The sequence below is a fragment of the Tursiops truncatus genome, chromosome 5 (genome assembly GCF_011762595.2).
Source record: "Tursiops truncatus isolate mTurTru1 chromosome 5, mTurTru1.mat.Y, whole genome shotgun sequence".
Lineage (NCBI taxonomy): Eukaryota > Metazoa > Chordata > Mammalia > Artiodactyla > Delphinidae > Tursiops > Tursiops truncatus.
Genome location: NC_047038.1, coordinates 107,637,646 through 107,651,104, shown reverse-complemented (window position 1 = coordinate 107,651,104; position 13,459 = coordinate 107,637,646). Strand labels below are relative to the sequence as shown.

Sequence of the window (13,459 nt, the reverse complement as noted above, 5' to 3'; positions counted from 1 at the left end):
TGTTGGCTTTAGATAACTTTTCAGATAATTAAAGGCTGGTTTCTTTTAGTTCCAGTTAACCCCTTTCCGCACAGCTCATAGAATTGTTTCCATGCTTGTCTTGAAATAAGTTAACGTTTGGGGTCCCATTTGTCATTTGACCTGTAGCTTTAGGAACAGGATTAAACTGTGTGGGGCATGTGGAAAAGACAAGAGAAACTGAGTATCACTGAACTAGATTCAGAGAGAGATTTAGAGTGGTCTCATAATCTAGATCTATCTGCCCAGCTAGCTTCCTACTTGCCTCTAAATAGAGACACTATGGTTGTATCACTTTCAATGTAGGCCTCTGAAGACCAGAAATGAGAGGACTGTTTTACTGTAGTGTCGGTAATGCATTGCTGGACAGTTCTTCATGATAACTTCCCAAATTTGGTCCAAAACACTTTCTCTGCAAAGTTCTTTCTGTTGTAATAGGAAGCCAATAGATTATGTCTGCAAATCAAAAAGCAGATGTACAAATTATTTTGAAATATAGAGGTACATATTAGAAGAAGCCTGAGGAGTGACTTTTGAAATTATGTTCTTGTATTTTATTTTTATTTATTTAAAAAAATATTTACTTATTTGGCGGCATCAGGTCTTGGTTGCAGCATGTGAGATTTTTCATTGCGGCATGCGGGCTTCTCTCTAGTTGTGGCGCATGGGCTCTAGAGCGCGTGGGCTCAGTAGTTGTGGTGCATGGGCTTAGTTGCTCCGCAGCATGTGGGATCTCAAACCCGGGTCCCCTGCGTTGGAAGGTGGATTCTAAACTACTGGACCACCAGGGAAGTCCCCTTGTATTACTTTTATAAAGAAAATTTGGTAAGGAAGCTCTCTCTCTCTGCAAATATAAAACAATTGCTTTCTCTGATCCCTGCTGAGATGCTCAATCTTTGTTCTGTGTGCATTTGTCTCATAGGGCAATACATAGACCCTTTGAAGAGTTGGACCCTCAGATTCTGGCCTTGGAACATGATTTACATCTATTTCACTCTTATTCTCAGTGACTTCTGACTCTTAGTTTTTAGCCTACATAGGAGAACAGTGACCAGTAACTTCAGGTACTTCATTTATAGGGATCTCTTAGTGAAGACAGTAACGGAAAGTAACATTTTTATAGTGCTTTATGAGTAACAAAGTGCTTTCACAGGTATACCGTATTTGTGCTTTGTGATTTAACCATTTTGTAGTTGGTGTATTATATTCAGCTTACACAGGAGGAAAATAGATGAGATTCAGAGAAAATAAGGAATTTTCAGGTGCATACTTTGTTCCTGTATGTGGTGGACTCAGGCCCGAATGCAGGACTTTTCTGATTTAGAGGCCAGGCTTTTAATTTTTTCTCTGCTACATTTTGTGCAGTGTTTAGATGTGCAGTGTTTAGAATGGGACCTTATTTCTCATTGATCAACATGAGTGCTCACTGGGGACAGAACTATATAGAAACACGTTCTTACACATGTGTGTACATGCGTATAATCTTTATATCCTTTGCATCTCAACAGTGCAGCTGCACCCCAGGAGGTGGGACAGGTGATAAATGCCCCAATAGTTGCCATAAGGAACTTTTGGTAGGGTCTAAAATTGAGAAAAATCAGAAAATAGTAATGTAAATGTGTGATTTACAAGTATGGAAGTAATTACTAGAAGAAACATCTAAAAGAATTGAAGGGGCTTCTTTTGGAGAGTGGAACTCAAGGTTGGGGAGGAGCCAGGCAGGCGTCTGCTGTTTTTGGCCATGTACCTTATAACCTTATACCTTACATTTTATGCTATGTACATGTGTGTGTATATATATATGTATATGTATATGTATATATATATATATATATATATATATATATTTAAGATATCCTTTGGCAAGGAAAGGGTAAAGCTTTGTTTTCAGAATTTTAGAGCCGAAAGGGACCACAGAGATTGTTTATTCTCCGTCCTTTGATTTTGCAGGTGAGGAAATTGTGGTAGAGGAGTTTAATTGTTTTGCCAAGGTCACATGACTGTGGAGATACCCCTCTCCCGGCACAGGTTCACACCCTTCCCCAGGCAGGTGGAAATTTCCCCCATGCTTGTGATTCCTCAGTTACCTTTCCAGGCACTGTTCTCTTGTCCTTTCCATCTAGTTTTTACAATGTTTGAATAGGTTACAGGGCTGTGGATTCAAAAGTAGGTAGCTATCTCTAATTCCTCGTATTTCCATCATGAAAATGCTTCAAATAGTTTCAGAGTCTGCAGAATCCTTTTTTTTCTTCTTTTTTTTTTGGTTAATTCTGAAATAACTTAGAGACACCTTTGCAGTTTGTTTGCAACTGTTCAGGAACTGACAGTGTTGAATTTGATAAATACTGGAGTTTGGCCTAAACTTTTATCCCTATAAGCTATTACTAACGGGAGATGGTAAGGGGCCCTTCCAATGTCTATGTATGTTGTTCAGTTTTGAAATTCTGAGAATAAGGAAACAGCTGTCTTCCAAAAGAGAGGTAGAGGCAGATAATATTGTAGAGAATATTGTAGAGCTAAAATAGAAAAGTTTTTAACACCCTAAGATTTCCCTTTTCTTTTTTTTTTTTTTGCGGTATGCGGGCCTCTCACTGTTGTGGCCTCTCCCGTTGCGGAGCCGGACGCGCAGGCTCAGCGGCCATGGCTCACGGGCCCAGCCGCTCTGCGGCGCGTGGGATCTTTCCGGACCGGGGCACGAACCCGTGTCCCCTGCATCGGCAGGCGGACTCTCAACCACTGTGCCACCAGGGAAGCCCCTTCCCTTTTCTTTATACATAAAATTTTTTCCTACTTCCCCTCCAATTATATCACTAACTTAAAATAAAACTTTATTTTTTCTGATTATACACACAATGCATATTATTCAACATTCAAACATCACAGAAATATGTAATGTTGAAAGATAAAGTGCACTGTGATCTTGTATTCTAGAGAAACTTCCCCAAAATTTCCCTGTATTAAAATATATTTATTATTGTGATTGTTAATAACAAGTGGGGTAATATAAAACAACTTTCAACTTCGTTTTTATTTTTAACTTAATTGGTGTTGAAAATGTTCCCATGACCATACATACAGATCATACTGTATAGTATTGCATGACAGGTTATTTTAACAGTTTCCTGTTGTTGGAAATTTGGGTTGTTTCCCATTTTTCTATAGTAAGACTAGTGCTTTAGAGAACATCCTTTAAAGTCTATCTTTGTACACTTGTGTAGGAAAGGTTTGTGAAAGAGTCAGAGGTATGAAAATGCTAAATTCCTCTAATTTACACTTCCTCTAATAGTGTCCCTACATTTTAAATTATATTAATAGCTTTCTTTTTTGAATGTATTGGACTGAAGATAGAAATTATTATTACATGACCCGACTGTGAAACAAAAGGTCGTAGTAACAGAAGGCGCTGAGCTTTTAGGTAAGGCTTACCTCATTTCTTCACATGTCAGGTTCTTTTTGGTTTTAATGTTTTCCCCAAGAGAACATAGTAATCGACAACAGCTATAAAAATACTCTGCAGTTGTCGGATGAGCTGCTAATTATTTTTTATGGAGCATAGTTAAAAAAAAATTTTTTTTAAGAACATTATTCTAGGACATGCTATTAAGGAGTTCAGAGAATCCACCAGGTTTTGCAGAATGCAGAGTGAGTGTATTTTAGCTCCTCTTCTTGTATGAAAATTTACCTCTGTTGAAATATTGGTCATGGGTCAATTTTAAGATCTTTAGGCCTATAGAAAGTCCCAGGAACTGATTTCACTCATCTGTGTGTGGCAAATGTGAAATATGATACTTTGGCTAAATTTCATGACCCAGGCTCATTGAAGGAGGAACATTTCAGAAATTCCTGTGGCAAAGTTTTTATTGACCATCTTAGAGAGTCGATTAATATTTTCATCGAGTCCAAGCTTTGTTCATAAGCATTCAATTAGATTATGTTGCATTCCTCAAGATGAGTATCTTCTGCTTTGTGTGTGTTCATGGAACTTGTACTTGGAGTTCATTCATGATTTTCTTTGTAATGTATCAGAATGAGTATAAAAGTATCTTAACAAATATAAATATCTGTACAATATAAACATATACACACCTTATGTGTATATATATATGACATATATGTACATGTGTGTATTTATGCATAAGTGATATAAGCTATACTGTAAAAATATGATCATCAGGACTTCCCTGGTGGTTGAGTGGTTAGGACTCTGCACTTCCACTGCAGGGGGCACGGGTTCAGTCCCTGGGCGGGGAACTAAGATCCTGCATGCAGCATGGCGCAGCCAAAAAAAAGATCGTCAGTAGGTCATTTAGCATGAAACTCTGTGCATCCTCAAAATGAAGATGCTGCTGCCCATATTTATTGTATTAGGAAAAATGTTTCTTGGCATTTTGTGTATGAAAAATTCATAAAAAAAGAATTTCTTAGAATACAAGAGAAACTTCATCGTTTGTATATAGTTCTTTTGATTTTTTTTTCGTGGGAAGATGCAACATACCTTATGTATTAGTCTTGGTTACTGCCTGTTCTCTAACATTTTTTGGTAAGTTGAATATTTAAAATCTCTCCTGTTTGTGTATATTGCAGACTGTTTACACTTTGGCTTATTTTTATTTATTTATTTATTTTTCACTTTGGCTTATTTTAAGCAAGATGCAGTAATTTAAATGCTTATGAAAAATGTGACAGTAGGACTTCCACTGACCTTGATTTGCTTCAGGAAATACCAGATAACCTGCTATTTACCTGAATTGTGTTAGAAACTTAATGGTTAATGCTAATCTCTTATCAGCTTGATGAAGTTTGACCTTCTCTCAATTTCCTCCTTGTTCTTCTCCACTGGGTTCCTGTTGAAGACTTTGTGTGTCTGATTTGGAAAGTGGACCCTGCAGTTGCTCTTGATGAATCAGCTTGTAAGTTGTGTTTAGGTGTTGCAGGCTGGTTGTGTTGCCTCCTGCCTTTTTTTCCTCTAAAGTAATCCCACCTCTTGATCGTGTTTTAGGATTAGTTTGCCACCTAGGAGTGGTCATTCCTCCCCAGTGAATCACAAAAACGAGTTGGTCTGATGAGGCTTCCTGACTCAAGACTGACTGATTCAACCTGCTGTCCTGCGAGCTTCTGTCAGGATGGGCACGCCAGAAGCAAACTGTCAACTCGGCTCCCTTCCCTATATGGGTAATCCCTAAATCCGCATCCTCATTGCTGACCTTTGGAATCCTAGGCTTGCTTCTCCAGTCCTGCTGCATAGGTCTCCATTTCGATCCTGACATCAAATTAAACTGTAGGGTGACACGAGTAGCTCATCTTAATCACCTAGCAGAGTACCTCATCTTGAATAGAATCCTGTACGTGTTTGTCGTTGATGGTCTGCCTCTTATTATCACATGGGCAATTATAATATTTTTTTACCTTGTTTTTGCTTCCAGTTTTTCTTTCTGTAATCCATTTTCATGCCACAGTCAGTTTGATTTTATAAAGCTCATGTCTCTGATCACGGTCCTTGTTGCCTACTGGATAATGACTCAGTTCAAGCTGTGATGGTTAAATTTAGGTACCAACGTGACTGGGCTACAGGGTGCCCAGAGATTTGGTTAAACATTATTGTGGGTGTGTCTGTGAGGGTGTTTCTGGATGATATTAACACTGGAATTGGTAGACTGAGTAAAGCAGATGGCCTTTCCATTGTCGGTGGGCGTCATTCAATCCATTGAAGACCTGAATTGAACAGAAAGGCTGAGTAAGGGAGAATTTGCTCACTCTGCCTGTTTTTGAGCTAGGGCATCCATCTTCTGTGCCTTTGGCCTCAAACTTGGACTTGAACTATATTATCAGCTGTCCTACTTCTCTGGCTTGCCGAGTGCAGACCTTGGGACTTCTCAGCCTTCATAATTGCATGAGCCAATTCCTTATAATAAACCTTTCTATCTGTCTCTATATATACACACACACATCTCCTTTATATATACCTCTCCTGTTGGTTCTCTTGTCTCTGGAGATCCCTGACTAATACTCAAGGCATCTATGATCTGGTGCCCTGTTTAGATCCTCTGCTCTGGCTGCCGTGCTGATCTGTTCCTCATTCCTGAGCACACCTGCCTATTCCTTACTTGCCATCTTGCTGGGACCAGTCCTTCCTCTTTCCAGTTATTTCAGTGATGTGAATTCTTCAAAGCCCAGTTCAGAGCCTGTGTCCTCCTTTAAGCCTTTCTTGGCTATCTTTTCCTGTAGCAATTTCCTGGCATCTGAATCTCTGTACTGAAATTTTAGGAATTTAGTCATTTGATGCTTTCTAGTGTTATCTTTTGTGTAATTATTCTTCTTCCAAATTGTATTATAAACTCCATTAGGACTTGGATCAAGCTCTACACTCCAAATCCTCCACTGTTCTGGGTTTTGCTTCACATTGTAGGTGGCCAGTGAGTGTTCACTGCTTTTTTTTTTTTTTTTTTAAAAGCGCTAAGCTCTACCAAGGAAGGAAAGGCAAGTGTAGGGCATGTGTGCGCAGTCCCCCATCCTCAGCTCTTGGAAGAAATGTCTAGTTCATTGCCCACAGGACCCAGAACTCTTTATCAATGCAGGGATCCAGAAGGACTTTGCCAGCTGTTTGGGGTTGTTACTAGAAATGAAACTTATATATCATCCTCGACCTAGAGCCAACTATTCCTAAGAAAAAATTGTCATATTTAAAGTCCTGTTGAATTAGCCCTTTCCTGAGGTACTGCTTTGCACCTGTTTTTGCTCTCATCTGCTTTGCCCTTGTCTCTTATAATTCCCTTTGCTCTGCCTCTGGCTAAGTTGTTTCATATCTTCCTCTGTAAATATGTTATGTAGCCTGTTGGTGTCAATAATTTTGAACAAGGGTGAAGAAGACGAAATATGGAAAATGAGCTGTATGTTCCTAGGCAATTTGGATTTGTCAACTTTTATGCACGTTTCATTCAAGCTCTGTTTGATTTTCCTCATTTCTCCTGCAATTGAATGTAGTTTTTTAAAAAAGTTATTTATTTATCTTTGGTTGCGTTGGGTCTTCATTGCTGCGTGTGGGCTTTCTCTAGTTGCGGTGAGCAGGGGCCACTCTTCGTTGTGGTGTGCGGGCTTCTCAGTGCGGTGGCTTCTCTTGTTGCAGAGCATGGGCTCTAGGCGCACAGGTTTCAGTAGTTGTGGCTCGAGGGCTCAGTTGTTGTGGCTTGCGGGCTCTAAAGCACAGGCTCAGTAGTTGTGGTGCCCGGGCTTAGTTGCTCCATGGCATGTGGGATCTTCCTGGACCAGGGATCAAACCCATGTCCCCTGCATTGGCAGGCAGATTCTTAACCACTGCATTACCAGGGAAGTCCCTTGAATGTAGTTTTTGAGGAACATCATTGGAAATCTGACTCATTATGCTCTTTGGCATGCCTTTTAATCTGAGAGTATTGCAAACCCTCTGCATTTTCCATCCCCCTTCCCCTGCTCTCCTGCACTTATCTTCTAACATACTACAATTTACTTGTTTATTTTGTGTATTGTTTATCAGCTGTCTCCCCGAATAAGAACATAAAGCTCCACGAAGGGCAGGGATCTTGGCTGAATTAGTTTTGACTGTCTTTGGCTCTGTGTCCCAAGACGTAGACCAGTGCCTGCCATCCAGTAAGTGTTTGTTGAACTGAGTGGGCGTTTGCTAACTTGAAACTTTCCACCACCACATCCCCTTTGTTGTCTAGGCTTTCTGTTGAGTCCTCTGGGCTCTCTCTTTCTTTTTTCCTCCTTCTATTCGGACCTAGTTAGTTCTTTCAAACCATACGCCTACCTATTCCCCAGGTCTTTGCCTTTGTAACAGCCACATCACTAGCAGGGGTAATTTAGAGTCACAAAGCACTATCATATATACGATCTCATCTGAAGTATTTTTGAGTCTGTGATGGCAATGAATTCTTTAGGGCCTGTCTTTGACCAGAGTATGCAAGTTAGCAAGGTCTCGTCCCATCAGGGGATGCAGCCATTCTTCAGTGAGTGCTCGGCATACCCTCCCCTTGGCTGTGCTGTTGCCAAATTATAAATAAGGAGCATGCCTCTTTGATAGCAGCTTCTGGCCTTCTAGGAACAATCATTATATTTCCCAGAAGAGTGTGTGTATGGTATAAGGCCCTCAAGTAAAGTGGTGAAAATGAGAAAGGAAAAAAGAGAAACAGACAACCACTGACAAGTTTATGGGACACTTTTCAATGGAAAGTACTTGGCTAGATGCTGAAAAACTATTATTGCCCCAAAGTTAATTTGATAGCGGGAGTTCCATGTTGATGTGTCCAGCAGGAATTGGAGACACAAGCATGGAATTGAAAACGTTGGCCTGAAGGATGCAGATCATGTAGAGATGAGAGCCGGTGGCTTTTAGGTTCTCTACCAGTAAATTGCTGTTCCTGTCCTCCTGGCCCCTGTCGTTGCTGAGCTAAGAAGACGGAGCCATTTTCTTCCTGAAGGGCTTCTGTTCTTGCCTCCGAGCCATGGGAGTGCTCAATAACATTAGTGTCTAATGATGACATAGGAATATTCCTGTGAGCAGTTGCAGAGCTGAAGGCACGTTACACATTGACAGGTGCTCACAAATCTCCTTTTGCTGTTTTGAAATATCACTGCCAGGGGAGTTGTATACATCTTGTTCTGGCAGAGTGGTCTTAAATAAATATTCATTCCTTTTGCCTGTTACTTTAAGAGAAATGCCAGGATTTCATCTTCAGGCTACCAGAAGCAATTTTGGAGAAACTGTATTATAACTTTTTCAAGATACTTATTTTCATATAGCGTATTTATTTATACATTCATATATTAATGTTATTCTTAATGATGAAGGGACCTGCACTTTGAGGTTAGTGGAAAATCAGGGGTTAAATGGAGGTCTTTGATCAATTACAGTCTCTGGTAAATTAATTAGCAAGTTTCTATCATTGTTGGAGGCAACACCGGTGAGGTGGGAAGAGGATGCAATTTGGATGCAAATCTGGTTCAAATCCCTGCTTTACTATTTAGTAAATGTGTGTCTTTGCACCGGTTACTTTCCTATGATGAACCTCAGCTTCTTTGTCTCTAAGTGGAAATAATAACGCCCAACCCAGGAGGTTTCCGTGAGGGTTAAATAGGATAACTCATGTGAAGTGCTTACCATGGAAGTAATATTCAATACATGGTAATTGTTATTTGTTACTGAAGCTCTGTTAGCACTATTCTAGGGATTGTTTGGGGGTCTTTCAAAAGGTATGTAAGATATATGTCTGCAAGGCCACAAAAGATAGTGACAGTTATGTATTTGACACACAAAAAAATCAGGACAGCATGTGATGAAATGTTATTTGTATAGAAAGTAAGTGCAAGAAACCAGGAAGGTAGAGGTCATGGTGGTCATAGGCTTCAAGAGTCATGGTGGGGGTCATATTAGGATTCCTTTGGTTGTAAATTTTAGAAATTTAAACTGTACAGAAAGGGAATTTATTGGTTCATATGGTCAAAGGTATGGGAGAAGTGAAGGCGGTCTTGGAAACCAAAACTGAAAACTCGTATACCACCAAGACTCTCTGTGTCTTATCCCTACTTCTCTCTGAGTCAGTTTCCTCCACGTGGCTGGGGGCATGACTGCCAGAAAGGCAAGGATCACCCAGAAAGAGGGCCTGACTTTCTTTTAGTCTACATCTCAGAATCCCAGGAATGCCTCTGGTCGACTTCGCTTGGGTGACACCCTTTTCCCTGTGGCCAGGGGCCCAAATTATTTGGTAATTGGCAGCCCCATCTAGAAATATATATATCCATAGTTAGGACGCAGAGAAAGCACAGTCTCCTGAAAGAAGGATTGTGCCATTCATAAAAGAAAGGAGGGTGCTGGATGGAGGAGCAGGAGGCGTGTTTACTTTTTTTTTTTTTTTTTTTTTTTTTTTTTGCGGTACGCGGGCCTCTCACTGTTGTGGCCTCTCCTGTTGCGGAGCACAGGCTCCGGACGTGCAGGCTCAGCGGCCATGGTTCACGGGCCCAGCCGCTCCGCGGCCTGTGGGATCTTCCCCGAACCGGGGCACGAATCCGCGTCCCCTGCATCGGCAGGCGGACTCTCAACCACTGCGCCACCAGGGAAGCCCCACGTGTTTACTTTTGAGGGGGAAGAGGACAGCTTGAGCTGGTTGCAGGGTTAGAGGCAGGTGTGCAGAGCACTGAACCAAAGGCACAGAGTCCAGAGTGAGAAGATGGGTTGTATTAGTGAAACAGGATCAGGTAGACTCAGGGTGAGTGGTTTGAAGGGGTTGGTTGAGGAGTTTGGACTGATCTGATGGGCATAAATCCTAAGAATCGACATCAAATTGCCATAGACATGTTGGATCCTGGCTTTTATTCTTTAAAAATAGGTTTCATATTCTTTTGTTTCACTTTCATCTATGTATGCATATTACATTTGTGTGTGTGTTTGTTGGACTGTGATGTAAAATGTACTTTTTAGATCAGAAAAGTTTTCAGGCCATTGTAGTTAAATTATACTGGCAAATAAAAGCACAAATAAATCTCAAAAAAAACCAGGTTTCATATTGTAGGCTGAGTATTTGAATTGGTAACTTGAGGACTAAGTTGCGTACACTGGAGAAGTTACCTTCATTGAGTACAGACAAGGTAGTCTTTGTAGTCAAGAGGCGGATGTCCGTCCTGGCACTACCTTAAAAATTAGATGTTGTCAAGCATTTATCTTACTTTTCCTGTTTAAAAAAAAACAAACAAAACCCCTGTATTTTAGAGTAACCAAATAGATTGTTTGAACAAAAATCTTATTTTTAGAAGAATTCCAGCTAGTAAATGCAAAAGGAATGATATAAAGAAAATAGTATCATTTCATTACCCCTAATGAAATAACAGATCTAGGGAATGGTCATGTGTGACTGTGAAAACTATTAGGTCAAAGGCTGATTGGGAACTTTATAATTGATGGATCAAGCTGATAACCCCAGGACCCACTGATCAATCTTAACATTACAAAAAGAGAAAGAAGTGAATACGTGCCCCCTAATTTGATGCAATAGGGAATATATAGAACCATCTCTGAAGTTTCTTGCCAAAAAGCTGAATGTGATTCTGATCAAGACTTTAGATCTGACTACTAGTTTATAAGAAGCATAGGAAAAAGAGGACCTTGTCAAAAAGTACCATGGAGATGTGACCAGCCAAATCCAGAATGCAGAAATTTCTGTAGGACAAGTTATTCAGTTTGTTCAGGAAATAAGTGGCAAGAAAAACAAGGAAGAGGAACTATTATTTTTTCTCCCAAAGTCAGTGTCAGATAAGTGTTTTTATTTATTATTTTTTAAAAAGTGGCATTGAGACTTAAGAGACATAACCATGTTTGGATCTTGGTTTGGCTAAATCAACATAAAGTTATAAATTATAAATATAAAATTATGAGACAATTTGGGAAATTTAAACTCTGGATATTAGACAAATTAAAGGACTCTTAAAAAAAGGGAATGATAATTATATTATTATTAAAAAAGAGTCTATTTCTTAAAGATACATACTGAAATGTTTTTCAGATTACGTGATATTGTATTAGTTTCCTATGACTGCAGTAACAAATTAACACAGACTGGGTGGATTAAACAACAGAACTTTATTCTCTCTTAGTTCTGGAGGCTAGAAGTCTAAAATCAAGGTGTAGGCAGGCCCATGCTCCCTCTGAGATGCTAGGGGAGAATTCTTACCTCTTCCAGGTTTGGAAGCTGTCCTTGGCTTGTGGCTGCATCTCTCTGCACCATCTCATGGCCTTCTCCTCTTGGTATGTCTGTGTCTCATCTCCCTCTGCCTGTCTCCTATAAAGATTCATGTGATTGCATTTAGGGCTTACTTGGATAATCCAAGATAAACTCCTCCTTAAGATCCAAAGTTACAGTCACAGTTTTTTGCCATGTGAAGTAATATTCACAGCTTCTGGGGATTAGGAAGTGATACGTTTTTGCAGAGCACTTTTTCTGCTTATTTCAGATACGATATATGAAGTTTGCGTTAAAACAGTCCAGCAGAGGAAAGGAGTGGGAATGGGAGATTATAAACAGCTATACATTGTTAATTCTTGAGCCGAGTGATGGCAGTTCATCATACTACTCTCTCAACTTTGTATGTTCTGAAAATTTCCATAATAAAAAGTGAAAACCAGAAAAGGTAAACCAAAATGCCTCAGTAATCAGGTCCTCTCAGATTCTGGAACATACCATATTAAGCCCTGATAAATACAAACCTCCATTTTTTTCTGTTCATAAAAATTAGATATGAGACATCTGACATCCTCGTTAATCCTTCAAGCTTTTGCTGCCTTTGCAGACATACTTCTTGGTGCTTCTCAAGAAAAGTAAAGGGTGAATGACTATCCCTTCACTTGGAATTCAGAAATTGTAAGACCTGAGACTTAGATAAGAACCCCTTTTGCTGTTCCTCACTGAAATACTGGTGAGTGTGTGAAGGGACATGGTCCACTTAGGAACCTCACGTGCCAAGTGACATCATGACATCTTTGTCAAGCAGATGAAATCATGAAAGGGTCAACATCTTTACTATAGGGCCCATCTTTCAACTGTGTGTGTGTGGTTTTGTTTGTTTTTGTTTTTTTAAAAAATATTATTTATTTATTTTTGGCCACGTTGGGTCTTCGTTGCTGCGCACGGGCTTTCTCTAGTTGTGGCGAGCGGGGGCTACTCTTCATTGCGGTGCACGGGTTTCTCGTGTGGTGGCTTCTCTTGCTGCAGAGCCCGGGCTCTAGGCACACAGACTTCAGTAGTTGTGGATTGTGGGCTCTAGAGTGCAGGCTCAGTAGTTGTGGTGCACAGGCTTAGTTGCTTCGCGGCATGTGGGACCTTCCCGGACCAGGGCTCAAACTGGTGTCGCCTGCATTGGCAGGTGGATTCTTAACCACTGCGCCACCGGGGAAGTCCCCAGAATTTTTATTTCTTAAAATACCACTATATGCCCAATTCAGGCTTAAATGTATGTGTTACAGAGGATAATGACTGTCAAGACAGTGTTTTAGGCAATTCAAGTTACTTCACATATACTTTAGTTGCTTAATGATTTTTTTTTTTTTTTTTTTTTTGCGGTACTTGGGCCTCTCACTGTTGTGGCCTCTCCCGTTGCGGAGCACAGGCTCCGGACGTGCAGGCTCAGCGGCCATGGCTCACGGGCCCAGCCGCTCCGCGGCATGTGGGATCTTCCCGGACCGGGGCACGAACCCGTGTCTCCTGCATCGGCAGGCGGACTCTCAACCACTGCGCCACCAGGGAAGCCCGCTTAATGATTTTTTTAAAGGAAAGAAAACAGAAATTCATATGCAGAGTCTCCTATCAAGTAATGCCTGGGTTGTGACTTAAGTCGCCAAAAGCAGCATGTTTAAATATGCATTTATCCTTTAGAAGTCAGTTTATTAACATGCCGTGGTTTTCTTTCCTCAATGGTTTTC

General features: G+C 40.5%; 1 protein-coding gene across 17 annotated transcripts in view; it reads left to right on the top strand.

The window, feature by feature from the left end:
• FHIP1A (FHF complex subunit HOOK interacting protein 1A) overlaps positions 1–13,459 on the top strand; it is a 277,537-nt gene that overhangs the window by 2,813 nt on the left and 261,265 nt on the right. The window contains exon 1 of one of the 17 annotated variants that reach the window (XM_073805503.1): positions 7,618–7,641. The exons of the other annotated variants lie outside the window; for them this stretch is intronic. The gene's annotated coding sequence lies outside the window, so the exon portion shown is untranslated. Of the gene's footprint in view, positions 1–7,617; positions 7,642–13,459 lie in introns of those variants that run through there. 17 annotated transcript variants of the gene reach the window in all.